Source organism: Vombatus ursinus, unplaced genomic scaffold (assembly GCF_900497805.2).
Source record: "Vombatus ursinus unplaced genomic scaffold, bare-nosed wombat genome assembly UNPS02015255.1, whole genome shotgun sequence".
Lineage (NCBI taxonomy): Eukaryota > Metazoa > Chordata > Mammalia > Diprotodontia > Vombatidae > Vombatus > Vombatus ursinus.
This window is the reverse complement of record NW_020955033.1, coordinates 30,498,442-30,519,336: the sequence shown is the minus strand read 5'-3', so window position 1 is coordinate 30,519,336 and position 20,895 is coordinate 30,498,442. Positions and strand designations below refer to the sequence as shown.

Sequence of the window (20,895 nt, the reverse complement as noted above, 5' to 3'; positions counted from 1 at the left end):
TGTGTGTGTGTGTGTGTGTGTGTGTGTGTGTGTGTGTGTGTGTGTGTAGTTCCCCTTCATGGAAATTTTAGGGAAAATATTTTAGATGCCTTCAGTTACTCTCTTCCTCTTTACTGCTTAACTTCCCATGTCAGATTAGCACTATTGGCTCACGTTGAGCTTGTAGTTCAATCAAAAAAAAAAAGAGGACCTATTTCACAAAACTATTTTGTAGCTACATCTCTCCCATCTCATACTCACACAGTTGGTTTTAAACTGTATCCATTTCTTTGCCATCTGTTGATCTTCCATTAACCTGAAAGATGTAAAGTGGGAAAATAAAATCTAGTTACAAGTCCCTTCTCCCTGGGTTGCCTTTTCTGGTCATCCAGTTTTCAATGATTTCTGTTTGAAGTTGTGGGCAAAATACTAAATAATTTAACCGGCAGTTAAAAAAATGCAAGAGTCTAAAATCATTAAACATGGGATAAAACCATATGAGCCTAGATATAAAAGCAGTTTTTATTCATAGAACGTTTTTCATTCTCAAGGCACTCCACAGTCGCATTAATAATTGGCTAATCTGTTAACCAACATGACATCCCTTGGATGTGACAAAACAGTGCCTTCCATAAGAAAAATCAACTCTGAACCAGGGACATGCTTCAGGCAGACATCTAAATTTCAGTGTAATCAACCAACCCTAGTCAGGATGTTTTTTTGACCTCTTATCAATCATGTGCCTTCAAATAGTGTACTTTTCTGAAAATGTAGATTGTTTGAGGGACCTGGGATTTTATGTGGGTTTTTCTCTCAACTAGTACAGAATGAAACTCAAAGGCAAAGGAGAATTGTGAGTAAGCAATAGCCTTGGGCCCCATGATGATCTATCTATTGGCAAAAAGTAGTTTAAGGTATGTCAAAAGGAGGTAGACCAGTCATGAATTCAAAGTAAGGGATAACCAGTGGGGCAGTGCAAATGTTGCAATGGGACCTGTGAATTTTAAAATGACCTAGACTAGAGGAGCGCCATCAGCCTATTGGGTGGATTTCCCCCCTACTCAACCAATTCCAGTGGCATTTTATTGACTTTAGGATAAAATATAAACTTCTCAGGACTGAACAGCACAGGCTGTTCAGTAACCATCCCAATGGGTTGTTACACTAAGGAGTCAGGGATTAATCTTGGTGCTTCAGGGTCCCAGGGGAAGGGGGTGGTCATTCTAATGACTCATAAGCCTCCATAGAAATATTATAATTATTATTATTATTCAGCCAGACTCAATTAGCTTTCTTTTTTATGATTAATTTATTTATTTTTAGTTTTCAACATTAACTTCCGTAAGATTTTGAGTTTTAAATTTTCTTCCCCTCCCACTTCTCTCCCCCCTCCCCCACAACATACAATCTGACAATCTGATATAGGCTCTACATATACATTAATGTTAAGCATATTTTCCCATTAGTCATGATGTAAAGAACAATTAGAACTAATGGGAGGAACCATGAGGATGAAGCAATAAAACAAAACAACAAAGGAAAAGAAATGCAAATGGTATGCTTCCATCTGCATTCAGACTCCATATTTCTTTCTCTGGGTGTGGATAGCATTTTCAACCATGAGTCTTTTGGAGTTGTCTCTCAATTAGCCTTTAGAAAGAGGTATTTACTAATATTAATAGTAGTTATTACTATTACACTATAAGTCTAATAGCAAGAACAATTAATACAAAATATCTTCCCAACTCTGTGATACACTCTTGCATCGGTAATTAATGGGTCCAGGGGACAGTGGACTCAATATTAGAACAAGTGACAAAGATGTAACTCACAGCTTCTGGAAGTCCTTTTGCTAGAATCCTTAACATGTTTCCCAGGATGATAGTTTTCTGTTGGGCTCTTGGTAGATCTGTGACTCTATGCCCAGTCTGTCCCTGGCTCCCAATACAGACACTGCTGTCAGCTGTTTCAGAGACACTGTTAGGACACCAATGGGAAAATAGAAAATCCTACATAACTCAAAAATTCACTAGGTCCTCTTCCAGTCAAGGGGATGAGGGGGCAAGAACACTCTTTCCTGGCTTGTGCTCACTCTAAACACTCAACTAGAACTGGCTTGCTATTTTATAGATGACCCCTAGGGCTCAAAGAAATTTCTTCAGCCAATCTGAGTATACTTCTGTGCAATGCCACCCCAGTTGATTAAGAATTTTTCCCACTTAGTCTCAAATTTTTGATTTATTGATTGAGACAGGCCTCATTTTGTTTAGGTATCACTTACTTAAATGGAGTGAGATGATTTGGTTAATTTACTCAATCAAGCCCCACCCTTACAAAAGCCTTACACAGCATGGCCTTGTTCTATCTTTCCAGTGTCATTGAGCATTATTCCCTCTCTGTACTCTGTGATCCAGCCATCTGTCTGTCTGTCTCTCTCTCTCTGTCTCTCTCACACACATACACACATACACACATACACTCCACTCTATTTCCTATCTCTATAGTTTGTCTGGGCCATTCCATATGTACTCTCCCTTGCCTCTACTTTGTAGAATCCTCTTCCTTTAAAATGCAGCTCAAGCATGATCTTTTTATGGAAAGCCTTTCCTGATTCCCTGCCCCCTCCCAATGCCCCATCACAAATGCCATCCTTCCCAAACTATCTTGTATTTAACTGCTCCTTATAGAGTTGTACATATTCGCTTCATAACAGGATTCCTCCTTCCTCACAGGATTATTGTAAGGATTAAATGAGACAATATTTTTTAAAGCACTTAGTATAGTGCCGGCCATATAGTAGGTGCTATGTAAGTCCTTATTCCCTTTCCCTTCATATTTATGCCATATATATTTTTATGTGATGTTGTTATCTCCCCCATTAGAATGTAAGTTCCTTGCAAATAGGAAGTGTCTATCCTTAACACCTTACACAGTGCCTGGCACATAGTAGTATATACTACTTGTTTATTAGTTGCTTGATTGTCTGCGGAGAATCTGTGGGGGAAATGTGGACAAGAATAGTGTAGGCATGGGTGATCTGAGAGTTGCATGAGTAGCTGTGATCACAGATCCACTCAAGATTCAAAGTGTTACTGAACACCTACTAAATGCTTTGCCTTGTTTTAGGTCCAGATTCCTTGCCCCCTGATAGAAAAGATGGGACTTGAACTGAGCTCTAAAGGATAGTTAGAATTAAGTAGATGTAGAAAGGGGTGGGGGGATTGTAGACTGGCATAATGAAAGGCTCAGATATAGAAATAAACATGGAATGTTAAAGAAGCAGTCAAGACTCTCATGTAACTGATGATGAATAGGACACACTCAAATAAAATATCCACAATCAGACATCTGTTTGTGTCTCAGGGAACACTGGGAATTCCCTAAAAGCCACAGATTCTTCAGACTTCATTAACATCACTGATTTCTTGTTTTAGACCGTAATCTAGTCAATCTGAGTTGGCCTTATTCCTAAACTAGATATCTTACTCTAAATTCTTTTCCTATAAAAACATATACTAGAAATATGGGCAAAATGTTGGCCTTGAGTTGCAAAAGATTTATGAGACTTTCAGTGCTATAAAGTACTAGAAGGCATTTACCTGACACAAACTTGTTAAAGGAAGACATTACTGTCAATATTTCTCACAGCTTAGGAAAAGGGGTCAATTGTCCAAAAAAGTAATCCAAAATGAATCAAGGCAGAATAACAAGCTTCTATTTAACTCCAATATCGGGCTACGACTTGCTTTAAAACATTACTAACATCTTCTATATTTTTAACTTGGGGAACGATTTGATATTAATTAGATCCAATAGAATATAAGTTCCTAGAGAGCAGGTGCTGTCTCGTTTTTGTCTGTATCCCATGTTCCTGGCACAGAGTAGGTGCTTGATATATGGTTGTTGAAAGGACAGGTAGATAAGTGAATCTAAACCACTGCTGCCATTGAAGTCCTTTGTAAACCTGTTGGTCATGCAGTTGTTATATTAAATAAAGGGAAAAAAGATTATTGAAAGAATTCAGGAGGTAAAATGAGTATTAATCAAAACAGATTCTCTTTAACACAAGAATTGTCATTTAAAAGAAAAATCCATAAAAATGAAAAAACTAACTCCCTATCCTAATACTGGCTCAAATCAAATTACAAAAGATTTATTTTAACTGTCTTGAATTTTCTACCATTCTAATTCTTCAGTTCTATTCTTTGGAATATTAGGCCATGAATAATGTCTTAAAATCTTTAAGTACCACTTATAGCTTCAATGAGACTCTCAGAAGATGTACCTTGTAAAGAATAGTTGCTTTAAACTTCTGGAATTATTTTCACACTCAATCTAAGAAATAAACTAGACTACCTAGTCCAGCCTGAATGAACCAGCATCCCAAATGGTTATCTCCCCCATCCCTCATCATGAACTTTATTGTTGTTCAGTCATGTCCAACTCTTCTTGACCCCATGGACCATTCTGTCCATGGGGTTTTCTTGACAAAGATACTGGAGTGGTTTATCATTTCCTTCCCCAACAGATTAAGGCAAACAGTGACTTGCCCAAGGTCATGCAGCTAGTAAGTGTCTGAGGCAGGATTTGAACTCAGGTCTTCTTGACTCCAGCCCAGCATTCTATCCACTGGGCCATCTAGCTGTCCTATCTTAAACCTATTACCTTCCAAAACAACTTATTCCATTTGGGATAATGATTCATTTGGAACTTTTTCCTTACAAGTTTAAATTTTCTTCTCAACTTCTGTTATTCCTACTTTTGTTTATTGTCACCAAGCAGAAAGAGTCTAATATCCTTTCTACGTGACTGCCTTTCAAATATTTAAAGATGTCTATTATGTTCCCTCTAAATTTTCTTTTCTAAAATTATTTATTCAACTAATCCTCAGATAGCATCCTGGTTGCCCTCCTCTGCCCTCAATAGCTTGTCAATGTCCTTCCCAAATTATAGTGTCCAAATCTATACATAATACTCAAAATGTGGTCTGACCAGAGCTGTAACCAGGGTGGAGCAACTGGGGCTTAGTCCCACAGAAGCAAGATTTAGAGGATGGAAATTTTAAAATATTAGTTTTAATGATTATATATTTTAAAATATTTTATAGTTACATTTGGAAAATACTTTCAGCAGCAGATAATCTAGTTAGCAAGAATATTTAGTTGAAGTAGAATGGTATACTTTCTTCCCACAATGGTTATACACCAAATGATTTTTCTCAGTTCCAGCCCCACCCTCCTTACCCTTTGTTCCCCAAGTGGTGTTTTCTTGGGGTGCCTGAATCTCCCACTATATAGGTGATGTCCAGGGGTCTCTCCCCTATAGTGTGTGATATCTGGGGTATCTTCCTCCCCCACCCCCATAGTTGATCTGAGGGACAGTTAGTACAATTTGCCTTAGGGTTCCAAAATTACTAGCTATACCTTTAAGTCTGACCAGAGCAAAGTGAGGTGGGACAGCACCTCTTTTATTCTGTACATTTGTTCCATTCAATGAAACCCAAGATCACATTAGCATTTTTAACCACAATGTCATTCTTGATTTATATTGAACTTATAAACCATCACAACCCCTAGATTTTTTCATATATAGAGCTGTTTTGCCATGCCTCTGCCTTCTTATACTTGGGTAATTGATTTTTTTAAACCACGTATAGGACTTTTCGTTCCCCATAGTAGAATTTAAGTACCTTGAGGGAAAAGACTATTCCATCTTTTGCTTTGTAATCCTAGCACATTGCTTTGCATTCAGCTAGCATTTAATAAATGATTGGATCAATTCTCCCTATTAAAAGTCATCTTTAATTAGAGTCTACCTGTTATTCTATCCTGTCAAGATCTTTTAAAATCCTAACTCCATCTTCCAACATTAGGAGTGTTTAAAAGGGTGTGCCTGTGGCAGAAGCTTGGTGCCACTTACCTGGAAAGGATCAAGGGCAGTACAACACCTTCAGGCCGTGCTAACACACCCAACACACCCAGCACATCTTGGAGGCACACCTCTGCCTCCCAGCTCCAAGTCATCTACAAATTTGTCAAACACACTTGTGCTTATGCTATCCAAATCATTGATATAAATGTTCATAAATGCAGATTCCTGGGATTGCCCTCCATGGGGACACCAAACCATTTCAGCACCATAAATTTCAGGAAGAATTCTGAGCTCCAGAACTACTGTGGACAGGCAAGCTCTCTGATTTTACATTTAGATACACATAAGAAAACCAAGAAAGGCCTATACTAGGCCCTATGACTTCCACATCCAACCTAACCCCATGTTTCAGAAATACTATCAATTAAAATAACCTAAGTTTTCAGAAGCAAGTCAAATTTGGGGAGGGGGAGGCAAATGGGGAAGGGAGCAAACATTGCTATAGTGCCTACTATCTGCCAGGCACTGTGCAAAGCACTTTACAAATATTATCTCATTTGATCCTCACAACAACCCTGTGCTGTTATCCCCATTTACTGTTAAATAAACTGAGGCAAACAGATCAAGTGACTTGCCCAAGATCACAGAGCTTGCAAGTGTCTGAAGTCCAATTCGAACTGAGGTCTTCCAAACTCCAGACCCTGTGCTTTATCCAACTGAGCAACCTAACAGCATATTAAGTCATTTTAACATTAAATCTTAATTTTTAAATCATTGGAGCATAGATTTAGAGCTAGAAGAAACCATGGGATCCAACCTCTTCATTTTACCAATGAAGCAACTGAGGCACAGACAGGTGAAGGGAGTTGCTCAGGGTCACATGTCTAGTAAGTATATATGGCAGAATTTCAGCCTATGTCTTTCTGCCTCCAAGTCCAAGGGCTTATCCACTATCAGACCCTTCCTTGATGAAACGAAGTTCCCCAGGTAGGTAATCTAGAAAAGTAATGAGTATTTTGGTTACACAACAGAAGGTGATTAATGAGAAGACATTTCTTTGTCACCTTGCTAAAGAGATATAGCACCTATTCTACATCCTTGTATCTTCCTGAAATTGAGCTTTCAAAGGATTCAGAGAAACTAGATCTTCTCTTTCTCCCTCTTCTGTGGTCATGGCAGGTGATGTGATGTTTTTGTCAATTTTCCACTTCATTCTTTTCCCCTTGAGATGTCAGAGGCAATTAATTTGCAAACCACAGTTGCAGGTGGTTTGGGGAAAGAAGGGAGGTTAGGCCAAAGGAATGAAGCCCCAGAAAACCAGCTTATAATGTCCTTAAAAAACATAAATCCATGCTATTGTAGTTCTGGTTCTGATGAAAGCCTAAATCTCAGTGGCAAGCTTTCAGCTTCTACCTGTCTTTCTGCCAGAAAACTCCCCAAGCAATTATGGAAAGAGGAGAAGGTTTGTGCCTCAGCCCGATCTCTTGTAAAAAGTCTGTGCCATCTGCCTTTATGCTTTAGTCTTTTTTTTCCTTTAGGAAAAAAAATAGCAGAATGAATCAAAGAATAGTGTGTAAAAACTTGAGCTGTGAGAAGTCACTTAATCATCACTGTTATTCATTAAGCTAGGAGGTGCCCGATGTCAAATATAAACCAGATAGTTGTTTTTGTTTTGTATTGTTTTTTTTTTAAAGAGTCTTTCTCCAAGAGCAGAGGTGTCACCAAAGCAAAGCTTAGGATTCTGGCTCTTTAGCTACAGCAGTTAAGTCTTACAACAGAGCTTACATCAAGCTTGGATACCACCACAGCATCCTCAGTCAGGGACCTCTTTCTTTGACTTTCTCCTCTTTTTTTTCCATTCCCTCCTTCCCTTCTCTTCTTTTGACTCTTCTTTATCACCCTTTTCTCCCACCACCTCTCCTCCTTTCTTACATTTCTTTGTCATCTTGCTAAAGAGACAAATACTTATATAGCACCTATACTGCATCCTTATATCTTCCTGAAATGGATCTTTCAAAGGATTCAGAGAAACTAGATCTTCTCTTTCTCCCTCTTCTGTGGTCATGGCAGGTGATGTGATGTTTTTGTAGATTTTCCACTTCATTCTTTTTTTTTAGATTATTTATAATTTATGTTTTAAATTAATTTTTAATTTTTTTAATTAATTTATTTTCAGTTTTCAACGATCACTTCCGTGAGCTTTTGAGTTTTAAATTTTCTCCCCCTCTCTCCCCAAGACAGTGTGCAATCTGATATATATATTCCTATTAAATATTTTCATATTAGTCATGTTGTAAAGAAGAATTAGAAACAATAGGAGGAATCACAAGAAAGAAACAAAACAAAACAGAAGAAAAAAAAGAGCAAATAGCATGCTTTGATCTGCATTCAAACTCCATAGTTCTTTTTCTGGATGTGGATAGCATTTTCCATCATGAGACTTTTGGAGATGTCTTACCTTGAGTTGCTGAGAAGAGCTAAGTCTATCAAAGTTAGGCATCATACCTACAACGTCTTACAGCCATTCTTTACAAACATCTTAGCAATTAGGGTAGGTTTGAGAGAGATCTCAGAAGCCATCCGGTTCAACTTCCTCATTTTACAACTGGGGAAACTGAGGGCCAGAAAAATGAACCCATGTGCATGTGCTTTCATTACTCCTTGCTAAAAGTACTCACTCTCCATAGGGAGACCTTATTTTGGCAGCTTCTTACAACGGTAAGAGCTCCTTCAGCAGCAATTTAAACACAGTTTAAAGACTGTCAGGGAATATGTAAATTCCCATTGACTGTGAGTGACTGGATCATGGGATTTTAGAACCAGAAGGGACCTTTGAGATCATCTGCTCTAACCCTCCTCATTTTATAGATGAGGAAACTGGAGCTCAGTGACCTGAAGAGGTTTGCCCAAGGTCACACAAACAATAAATTGCAAAGATGGAATTGGAACCAGGTCTTCTGACTGCAAACCCAGGCCTCTTCTGAGCTTTTTTTTTTAAGGCAACATTTTTTTAAGCTATTCAGAGATATGTGCCATTCAAGTGGAGTACGTGTGGTAAAAGTACTTCATAATCCCCAATAACAAAACAAAAGTCCATTTTCTTCAGCATGCTGCCTTAGGGGTTTTCCATCAACTTTAATGGGAATTCTGTGAGCTAATCCTCAAGCTTCTATCTGAGGCTGTTCTGTAGTTGGATTAAATCAGAAATGAATGGAAGAAAGTAGTGCAGAAATGTGAAGGGGTTTTGAAAGGGAAGAGAGGGGACAGCTAGGTGGCTCAGTGGGTAAAGCACCAGCCCTGAAGTCAGGAGTACCTGAGTTCAAATCTGGCCTCAGACCAAACACTTGACACTAGCTGTGTGGCTCTGGACAAGTCACTTAACTCCAACTGCCTTTATTTAAAAAAAAAAAAAAAAAAGGGAAGAGAGATAAGGGACAATGGCTTGAAAGATGGCAGCGTCCAGGATAAGTTTTTTAAGGATAGAGTTGAGGGGTGAGGGGAGGAAGGAAAGGTATCAGAGAAAAAAGAGAGAACGAAGGTAAAGGGAAAACCTCGAGGGGGTTAGGTCCCAAAGACCTGGAAAAAGATTAGAGGGCATCAAGACTACAATACAGATAGAGTAGAGTATGTGTAATCCTTAACAAACTTTAAAGGTTTGTGTGTATGTGTGTGTGTGTGTATACACACATATATACATATAAGCAGACTTTTAAAGTGTATATATATACACATATATATACACACATGTATATACACAAAGCACATTTCTATATGTGTGTATATAGTTTTATATATAACATATATAATATATGGCATATGTCTATAAATGTTATTTTTTTTAGATCAGAGGGTAATCATTTGCTATGGACATCCATAATCTCTCTTCAATTCTATGTGCTTTTTATTATTTAAAGTTTTTTAAAACCTTATTGATTTTTATTTCTACATCACCTTCACTTCTAAATAGATTTCTCCCTCTCCCCCTTCTTTAGCCAAAGACCCATCTTCTTGTAGCAAAGAGAAAAAAACAAACAGTTCAACAAATCTAACATCACCCGAGTCTGACAGCATAGGTAATATTTCACACCCATAGTCCTCCACCTTTGCAAAGAGATGTGCATTTTCTGAACTATTCTTTATGGCCAAGATTTTTATTCATTATGACTTCCATGGACTGTATTTCAAAATACATTTGTATTTCAGAAGGCATATTTCACATCAGTGAGGCAGGCTCATCAAATAGTCCCTTGTGCTAAAACTTCTAGTTAAATAGAAATGGTTTATTTGGTACAAACATTTGGAGTCAGTGGAACAGAATTCAAATCCTTGATCTCTAGCACTTACTGCCTGTGTCATGTTAGTCAAATCAAATAACTTCTCTGGGCCTTAGCTTCCTCTTCTAGTAAAATGGAAGAGGTAGATTGTATGACCTTGCAGTTCTAAATTTGTGATTGATCCTATGACTAAAATAATTAACCTTGACAATAGGAACATGAGCAGAAGCACAGTTAATTAATTTGCTACCTCTTCTTCTTTCCACTTAGAAGGTACCTAATTCCATTCCTAACCCCCACCCATGATATATTCCAAGATTTCTCATACTCACTTAGCAATTTATACAGTCACCCTTCTCATAAACTACTGGCATAATTTGTTTACCTCCTCCTTTAGAACAAAGCCTTCCTTCTACATGAACAAATTTTTCTAATTAACTACAGTCAGCTGAAGTTTCCTTCCCCCATCCTTGATTGAATTTTAGTCCTTTGCTTCTCAATGCACCTTGGATCTTGGACCCTTACTCCCAACTTATCTCGATCACTCCTCTGTTGCTAATCCTCTCAGTCTCCGGGTTAAGCCAGCCTTTGAAGGCCTCCTTTCTTATTGAGAATTCTCCAGGAGGAGACTATCAGAGGCTCAATCAGTCACAGCTGTGTAAACTCAGAACCTCAGATGCTGAAGCTCTGGAATGGGGGAGGAAGGAAAAGACAGGGGAATTGGTAAGAGTGCTCTTGATTCTAAACATAAATTAACCCCATATGTGCCCAGCATCCTGCTAAATTCTTCCTTCCTTACTCATTAGCCATTTACCCACAATCCAGTGGCAGTCCTGTTACTAAGAGTCACAAATTCTGGTCTGTGGGAATGTTACATAGTATAAGGACTGGTCTCAGATAGTTGAATGGCTTCTACGGTCAGTTAAGGTTCATTTTTTTTTAATGGTGTTAACCAAAAGTCACAGCTCCACAAGACATTTGTAGTAACTTGATTTATTACAAGAGAAAAGCACATGCATATGGAAACTATACCAAGGAGCCCTCAGTTGAGGTTCATTTGTAAGTGTCCACCACTGCCTCCTATACCACTTCTGGAGTAGAAAGCAGTATGGACAACCAGACTTCCCAGTAAACCTATCCGTTGTCAGACTGAGTGAACTGATTTAGATCTAATTAGCCCAGCTGTGTGACCCCGGACAAGTCACTGAACCCTGTTTGCCCCCATTTCCTAATCTGTTAAATGAGCTAGAGAAGGAGCAAACCATTCCAGTATCTTTACCGAGAAAACCCCGAGAGTCAGATGCAACTGAACAACAACAATAAACTCAGCCTAGATAGAAATCCTTCTTCCATTAGCAAAACTGCTTAAAACTCTTTCTTGCTTTTTATGGTGTAGTGACACCATAACCACTTGTCTAAATGGCCCCCAGTTGTATGGTGCTTTTGCCCTTTCCATCTCCGTCTACAGAGAACTACAGGACTTGTAGCTAGCAGAGCTGAGAGACACCATTTGACTGTCAAACAAGAAGCAGACTCTATATTTACTATAGAATAAAACAGTTCACTGTAGAAAATATTTCACCTTTTGCTTCTGATTGTCTCCAGACTCTCAAGTTAATACTTTATTCAGTGTGCCAAAAGATTAGTGATTTCAGGATCTTATCTTTGTAAACAGCCTTCATGAGTTGTTGTGGCCAAAAAAGTCATTGCATGGCAGTCAGTCTTGAAGAAAGGAGCCTTTCCATATTTAACAGGGCTCATCCTAGGACAGGGCACAAAGTTGGTCTTTCCAGAAGTCTCTTCAACTAAGCAAGAACCTATAGAACTCGGACGCACTGACACTGACCTCTAGTGCAAGATCACCTCACCACTATGATGAAGACAAGTTGATAAGCATTTATTAAGCACTAACTTTGTACCTGGCTCTGTGCTAATTCTGGGAATGAAAAGAAAGGCCAAAACAGCCCCCACCCTCAAAGAGTTCAATGGAGAAGACAACATGAAAATAATTATGTACATATGAGTTGAACAGCTCCTTCAGGGCAAGGACTGTCTTTTGCTTCTTTTTATCTACTAAGTGCCTGGCACTTAGTAGAAGCTTAATAGATCTTTGATTAGATGATTGATAGTGGTGTTGTTAAATACCTTCACATAAATATTCTAAATCATGACCTTTGTTTTATTGTTGTTGTTGTTTTATTGAAATATAGTTTCAATCTGTGCCAAGCTCCTCTATCTTCCAGACTAAGGAAAAGTACCCTTTATTTCTTCTAATAATTGCAACCCTAGCTAATAACCAAGCCCAGTGTGACTGCTTCAATTCCTAAACCTTCAATTCTGGTCTAAGTAATAGTTAGGAAAAGATAAAGAGACAATATGGTATAATGGAAAGAATAGTGGCTTTGGAGTCAGAGGACCTGAATTCAAATCCTACCTCTAATGCTTGGTATCTACATGGCTGTGGGCAAGTCACTATGACCCTATAAGGCTAGATGCTCAGAATATGCATGGATAGAGCACCAGCCCTGGAGTCAGGAGAACCTGAGTTCAAATCCAGCCTCAGATATATAACACTCACTAGCTGTGTGAGTCTGGGTAAGTCACTTAACCCCAGTTGCCTCACCAAAAAAAAAAAAGATAGTTCCATGTAGTCCTCTACAAGATGTTTTTGTTGTTGTTCATTCATTTCAGACATGACCAATTCTTCATAACTCCATTTGGGGTTTTCTTGGCAAAGATGCTGGAGTGGTTTGCCATTTCTTCCTTCAGTTCATTTTACAGATGAGGCAACTGAGGCAAATATGGTTAACTGGCTTGCCCAGGGTCACACAGCTAGTAAGTGTCTGAGGCCAGATTTTAACTCAGGTCTTCCTTTCTCCTGGGCTGGTGCTTTAGTCATTGTGCCACCTAGCTGCCCCATATGTTGATGGTATTCTACAAGATGAGCAACCATTTACTTTCCTGACTAATATTTTGAAGGTCTTTTTTTCTGCCTCTGCTTTTAGTAACCAAATGATCTCAAAACAACCCAAAGACAGACTTACTGTGGGTCATAGTCTATCATTTCATGTACCATACATTCCATAAAGCTATTTGCCATTTCTTTTTTTGGCTAGGCAATGGGGTTAAGTGACTTGCCCAAGATCACACAGCTAGTAAGTATTAAGTGTCTGAGGCCAGATTTGAACTCAGGTCCTCCTGACTCCAGGGCCAGTGCTCTATCCACTATTTGCCATTTCTTGGCCTTGCCCCTCATGTCTAGAATGATCTTTTCCTGCCGCCCACATCTTTACCTTCTGAAATTTTTTCTTCCCATCAAGGACCAATTTGTGCCAACTCTTCTAAGAAGCTTTCTAGGATCTCCCCTCCTCGTTATCCATATTTATTCATTCTGTATGAACCTCTTCTCTATACTTACCATTGGATTAGAACTTTCTTTATGATTAGCTGTGCCTTTGTTCCCTTCCCCCCGCAATCATAAACTCCTTGAGGACAGGGATTTCATATTGTTTCATTTTTCTACCTCCAGTCCTTGGCATAATACATTGTACACACTTCAATATTTCAAGGATCTCTGATATCTTGTTGGCATGGGAAGAAATTCACAACATTCCTGGGCTTTAATAGATGGTCTTTATGAATTACTATCATCAAAAAAATAATATCACTTGGTAACTAACATTCTCATGACAAGCTTCTCTAAACTTAGCTATATTGGTCCTCAGATGACAGGCATGTAACTTGTACTTGAATCATTTACCACAGTATGATGCAGTTGAAATAGCATTGGTTGGAGTCAGAATACCTGGGTTTAAATTTTGGCTTTGTCACTATTTGTATGACTTCAGATATGTCACTAAACTCTGGGCCTCAATTTCCTCATAATGAATTGGATGACTTCTAAGGTCCTGTCCAATTCTAATTCTAGGATTTTCTTTCTGTTACTATTGCACTTTTTACTTTAATAATACAAGGAAATTAGGAAACAAGAGGATGATATGGCTATTTACTGCCTTCATCTTAGTTTGTAGGTATTTTATCTCCATAAAAAGCTAGACTCGACTCATTCATTAATCATTTACTTAATAGGTTATTGCTCTGGTTCCACATCACTATGACACAAATTCATCCCTGATCCTTGGATTAATCAGTCCTTCCTTTCTGGTTTTAGTCTGTCCCTGTGGTTCTAGATAAAAAAATGTTCTCTATAATCATCCAAAGTAACCCTCCATGTGTTCTTCCCAGCAATTCTTTGTCAAGTTGTCTTTTCTTTTTATCTTCTTGAACAAATTGTCCAGAAGGCTGTTCCATTAAGTCACTGTTAACATACTGTTTTGGGGGCTACCCCATGCAATTCAATTGCCTGAATCAAGTCATAAATCATCTCATTTCTTCTAGTTTTTTTCCTGTCTTCTTAACTTACTAAGCATAGTGCATGAACTCATTAAAAACTTACTGATTGATTTTGATTAATCAATTTCTTTAAACTTTTCACCTCAATTTCTTCTTTCTCACCCCTTCCCCCAACACAAACAGTCATGCCTTCTTCTCTGGCTCATTCCATCATAGGAGCAATATTTGCATATCAAAAGCCCAGTTTCTATTTTGATGAACTCTGCCCCATCCTACCAATGTTGATGTCAAATCCAGATGGAGTAGAAAAGGGTTCACCACATTTTTCCATCCCATTACTTTTCTGCCTCTGTCCTAAACCTGTTTTTAATCCCAAGGACCACAAGAACTCTCACAACAAAATGGTCACAAAAGGGTCACAGCCCTTAGTCAGTGGTCTCTCCAGGCCAAAAGAAAGAAGATCCTAGAAAGTCCACCTGAGTATCTAAACACCTTACATGACTTTTGTTCCAATATGAACTTCACTCAGGACAAGACAATAAAAGGTCTCTTGAGTCCCTCACATTTATCTAGGCATCTGGAATATTCTTTTGCAGAGATTTTGTCAATTCCCAAATCAAGAGCCCCTATGTTGATACTTCTTCTTGTATAAAGACAAAGAATCAACCAACCAATGAGTGTCTACTAGGTACCATGCTAGGTGTTGGTGACCTCCTTTCAGCTACCAATAATACATTTTGTCGAAGCCAGAAGGTCAGTTCCATGTGGCAGAGTGGAGTGTTAGAAGTGGAATTAAGAGGAACCAAGTTCAACTCCTCCTTCAGATACTTACCATTTATCTCAGTTCCCTCATCTGTAAAATGATGACTTATAAGGTCCCTTCTAGTTCAAAATCTGTGATCTTGTAAAAATAATAACAATAATAATAAAATTGATGCTTTTAATTTTATAATTTTTCCAGTTTTATGGGTTGCCTGAAACTAGAAAGGAAATACATGTTAGAAAAAGAAGAGGGACCAGCCATATAGTGAGAGAAGGGGATTACAAATGGACAGCCAGAGCATTCTACTGGTACCCTTGCAATGTCCAGAGACACTGAGGAAGACTTCCAAGCAACTTCAATGGACTCCCTGCAGTGACTTTTGGGAGGACATGGACAGTAGTCCTATAGCACAGGCCAGCATAGATTGGTTGCAATTTCTGTCATTAGAAGGAAGTCCTAAATCACTGAGGTCCCAAATCCATAGGAGCATTTTGCCAGTTATGTGAAAAGAATTTTTTAGTCAAGTCCCATCCTTTTATTCAGCTTGTTTTAAGACAGAGTTGCAAATAATTAGACCTATAAAATCTACTTGCCCCTCAACATTTATGATGGTCATACCCAGACTACTGACGGACTTTCTCTAACTTAAAAACAAAATATTTTTTGTAGGATTAGATTAAGGTTCAAAGTGAACTCAATTTCAAGATGCTATGAATGAAGCTATTTTAGGACTTTAGAGAGAGAAATGATTCCCCAAAGATAGATTGTGACCTTAGGCAAGTCACTTATCTTCTCTGTGGCTCAGTTTCCTCATCTGTAAAATGGACTCATTGGATTAAATGGCTTCTGAGGTCCTTTCCAGCTCTAAATCCATGCTTCTATGATTTATCCTTCATGATCTTCTAGGATCATAGGCCCTGTAGCTAGGAAAGATCTTATAGATCAAAATCAATCCCTTTGATCTATAGATAGAGAAGCTAAATAGTTGGTCAAAGGTGACACCACTAAGAAACGGCAGAGAAGGATTCAAACCTAGGCCCTCAGAGTCCAAATCCCATTCTCTTTTCAATACACCAAGTTTCTACCCCCTCAAACACCTGTAACCTAAAAAATCACAATTTGAATGCAAATTTTGTTTTCTGAATTTCTTTTTTTCCATTTTTCCTCAAGTTTCTTTCTAATGACTCCATATCCTACACCCCCAAAATACCTAAAGTATTAGTCACTTCCAGAGTGCTCTTTCCTCCTCTAATTACATGCATTCCAGAATCAGTCCCCATGGCATTGGCTCAATAATAAATAAACTCCAAATTAAAAATACTTTCCTCCCTGCAAGACACCTATGATCCAACAGGCCACTCAGCTGGAGGTTGGGGGAGTACAGAGTGGGATGAGTCAGTTTAGCTCTCTCAGAAGTTTTCATTTTGAGAAGATTCAAAATAAAACCCAGGAATGCCATCACCAAAATGAGTGTTTCTTAGGCAGACTTGGAGACTTTGTTTATTTTGTATAAGAAATAGAACAGCCATCTCAAAGGAGCTTAACTTCTCTACACACCCAACCTGGCTGCCCTCTGGGGCTCCTGGGACGCAGGCTATGGGCAGCTCCTCCCTTGGGTCCTACAGCTCCGGGTTCTTGGCCAATAGTAGCAGCATGTTAACAACTAGACTTAATTCCAGAGGTCTGATCAGCTGCCATTCCAGTCTCAAAAAGCACCTGTTCCTGAATGCTTAGAGTCAGAGAAAACAGTTCTTGGAGCCATAATTGCCTAAATATATCCTTCCCTGCTTCTCTGGGAAGGCTTGGTATGTGAGTGGAAAATTTGGGAGGAATTTGTATGACTTGGACATATTAATCCACTAAGTAAATCTATTAAAAGTCTGTGTATTCCGTCTCCCTCTAGTGGCATTTGGGATGTGTTTGGTCTGTGGGGAGGGGGTGTTGAGGGAGGAGGAGGAGAAGGTAGAAAGGACCTAAGATGAATGAACTGAATAACAATGCAATATGTTCTGTGAAGTCATGACCGAAGATATTCTGATCCTTTTTTTTTTTATTAAGCAACAAGTAAAGTCAACAAACATTTATTGAGTTCTAGCTAGGTGCTAGGTATTGTGCTGAGTACTGGGATGCAAAGAAAGGCAAAAGACAGATGCTGCTCTTGAGCTCACAGTCTGAAGGGGGAGAAAGGGAAAATAAGATGCAATTATGTACACACACAAAAACACATTGTATGAATTAGAAATAATCTCAGAGGGAAGGCACTAAGATTAAGCAAGACTGGGAAAGGCGTCTTGCAGAAAATGAGGCTTTACGGAAGCCAGCAGGTAGATGAGAAAGGAGGGAGTTTTAGGCATCATGGGGCAACCAGTAAAAATGCATGGAGTTGGGTGATGGAGTATCTTGTATGAGGAACAGCAAGGATCCTGTGTCACTGGAGTTCAGAGTATTATGGGGTGGGAGGAATTGTAAGTTACAATACTATTGAAAAAGTAATAACGGGCCAGGTTATGCAAAACTCTGAACATACAACAAAGGTCTTTATATTTTAATCTGGAGGCAGTAGGAAGCCACTAGAGTTGATTGAAGGAAAGGGGAAGGAATGGCTGGGAGTGTGAGAGAGATACTGTCAGAGAAGCTTTAAGAAAATCAGTTTGAGGGGCAGCTAGGTGGCACAGTGCATAGAGCACCAGCCCTGAACTGAGGAGGACCTGAGTTCAAATACGGCCTCAAATCAAATACTTGACACTTACTAGCTGTGTGACCCTGGGCAAGTCACTTAACCCCAATTGCCTAAAAAGGAAAAAAAATCAATTTGACATGTCAGTGAAGGATGGACTGAGGCAGGGAGACCAACCAGCAGGCTAATGTAGTAGTCCAGAGTCCAATATGAGTTTATACCAATCTCTCCTATCTATGGTAAACCTAGATGGTTCACTGTTTACTTAAACATGTCAAAATTGAGCTAATTATAACCGTCTGCTACCTAGTTTCCTTCATTTTGTAACTTGCCAATTGGTGTTGACGGCATCACTACCATCTCAGTCTCTAAGGATGCTAACCTTGACCCAAAGTTGACTTCTTTCCTTTACTTTCTGTATATAGGTTGTTACCAAGTTGAACCTATTTCTCTTTTAGGATATTTCTCGGGTCTGTCTATCTACTTTTCCTTTCTCACATCTTAAAAATAACGGTAGAGCTCATATAGAAGTTTAAGTTGGATTGAATAAAACTATCATTCCATATACACTGAACTCCCAAATGACATGGGAATCTGGGATAACAACCTTCAAACCTCACCTCTGATGAACTTCAACTGAACCTTGGCACTCAAAGGAATCTTCTTTTCCTAGATAATTTGATATGTCCAGCTACAAGAGCTACATAAAGGAACACACAACCTTCTGTTCCCTGGTCAAAGATAGGCAGCCAATGGACAAGCATTTTTAAATGGCTGCCAGGCACTGCATTATGTACTTGGGATTCTAAGAGAGGCAAAAGACAATACCTGCCCTCAATGGGCATGTTCTAATGGAAGAGACAACATGTAAATAATTACATACAAACAGGACAGATACAGGATAAATTGGAGACACTTACAGACGAAGGTACTAATAGGCACTAAAACACTTCCAGACCCCACAGTTGTAGCCAGGGTGTAGAAAGAAGGTCAACTACCTTCAAATGATCAGGACTCCAGTTTCTGCTGAGCATCTACTTGTGGTCCCACTAGCTACTAGATGTTATTGTTCAGTTGTTTTAGTTGTGTCTGACTCTTCATGACCCCATTTGGAGATTTTCTTGGCAAAGATACTGCAGTGGTTTGCCATTTCCTTCCCCAGCACATTTTACAGATGAGGAAACTGAGACAAACATGGTTGTGTGACTTGCCCAGGGTCATACAGTTAGTAAGTGTCTGAGGTCAGATTTGAACTCATGAAGATGAGTCTTCCTGATTCCAAGACCAGTGCTCTATCCACTTTGCCACCTAGCTGCCCCTTTAGCTACTAGTGGTTCATGTTAATTGTATGGTAAACAGAAAGTATCTCAAAATAGGAAATCCCCAAATCCCACACAGAAAACTCCTGAGCTCGGGCTTCTCTTGGGATTCTTTCCACTGCTACTACTTCAGGGAGCCAAGAGGCATCTCTTCTGTACCCCTGATATTCACAGTATCTCCTGGGGTTATGTATGAGAAATGCTGTGGAGGTTGTGTGCTTAAGTCTGAGCAATTGATAGGATATGGAGAGATGAAGGAGAAGGAAGAGTCAGGCTGACTCTAAGACTGGAAACTTGATCGATTAGAAGAATGATGGTGTTCTCAACAGCAATTGGAAAGTTTAGAGAAGAGATGGGTTTGGGGGATAATGTGAGTTCTATTTTGGACATGTGGAATTTGAAGAGATTATGAGCAAATCATTTAACCTCTCAGTGCCCCATACAACTCTTTAAAGACTATGAAATACAGATGAGTTGCTGACCTACACCAAAGGAAGTTGCCACACTGGAATTTCCTTACATTGATGAAATCATAGCTCCATACCAGACCCAAAAAAAATGTCCAAGGCACTGTGCTATGTGCTAGAGATACAATGATGAAAAGAAACAATAGCTCCTAACCTCAAGGAGCTCATCAGGTACCAGGTGTTGGAAGTTTCCCCAAACTCCATTCCCGTATATCTCTGACTGTTTTGTGCCTTGAACCCCCAAATCTCTGGTTTTGATAGTGAACTTCCCTCATTAACAAGACAACTTCAGCTCTTTGTTACAAAGAGCTGAATATAGGGTCACAGGACTTTGAGATGGAAGACACCTTAAAGATCATCAATTCCAGCCCTCCCATTTTGCAAATGAGGAAACCTTGCTTCAGAAAAGTGAAGTCATTGGCTCAAGGTAACACAAATAGCAAACGGCAAAACAAGAATTCAAATTCAGTTCCTCTGACAAGCCTACTGTTGTTTCTACCGACTCCTTGGTCACAATCTGGCTGCAAACTTATTTCAGTCTCAATGCAAACTTATGGATCCCATCCATAAACCAACCTCAGTTAGCTCTGGAACAACTCAAAACAATAACAGCAACCCTGAACTTCTTCACCCCTTCCTTCCTTCTTTCTTTCTTTCTTTTTTTTATCAAAAACTTTCCACAACAAAAAACTCCACAACATCCCCTCATCCCATACAGATATATACCCTGTCTCTTCACAATTAGAATTCTCTAAAACCCATATTTACATTTCCTAGTATCCACTCAGGCATGTCTAGGGTCCCCCATTCCTCTCAGCTATTGGGGGAGGACATGGTTGGGGAAGGAGATATCACTATAAACCAGGGCATCACAGTCACTGAAGAATTAATAATGATGGAAGAAGGGCTTAGTAGTGAAGACTGATTTATGATAATCTGAATATTCTTTTCATCTTCAAGCAGTACTACTTTGCTTGCTGGGCAGGATCAGACAATTTTGTTCATTTAAAAAAAAAACATTGAAACCCATGAGATCATCGACATTCCATACATCCTTGCCCTGTTCTCTCCTTCCTTTTTTTACTGTTATTCCCAGAATGAGTTTGTAGTGGACAGCAACTGGTTTACTGACCAGGCACTGGCCAAGGCAGATGCTAAAGTCAATGTCCAGGGAAGCCTCTCTTTTTAAACA

General features: G+C 39.1%; 1 protein-coding gene across 6 annotated transcripts in view; it reads left to right on the top strand.

The window, feature by feature from the left end:
* Positions 1-20,895, top strand: part of LOC114031836 (disks large-associated protein 1) — a 411,078-nt gene that overhangs the window by 193,240 nt on the left and 196,943 nt on the right. The window lies entirely within an intron of this gene.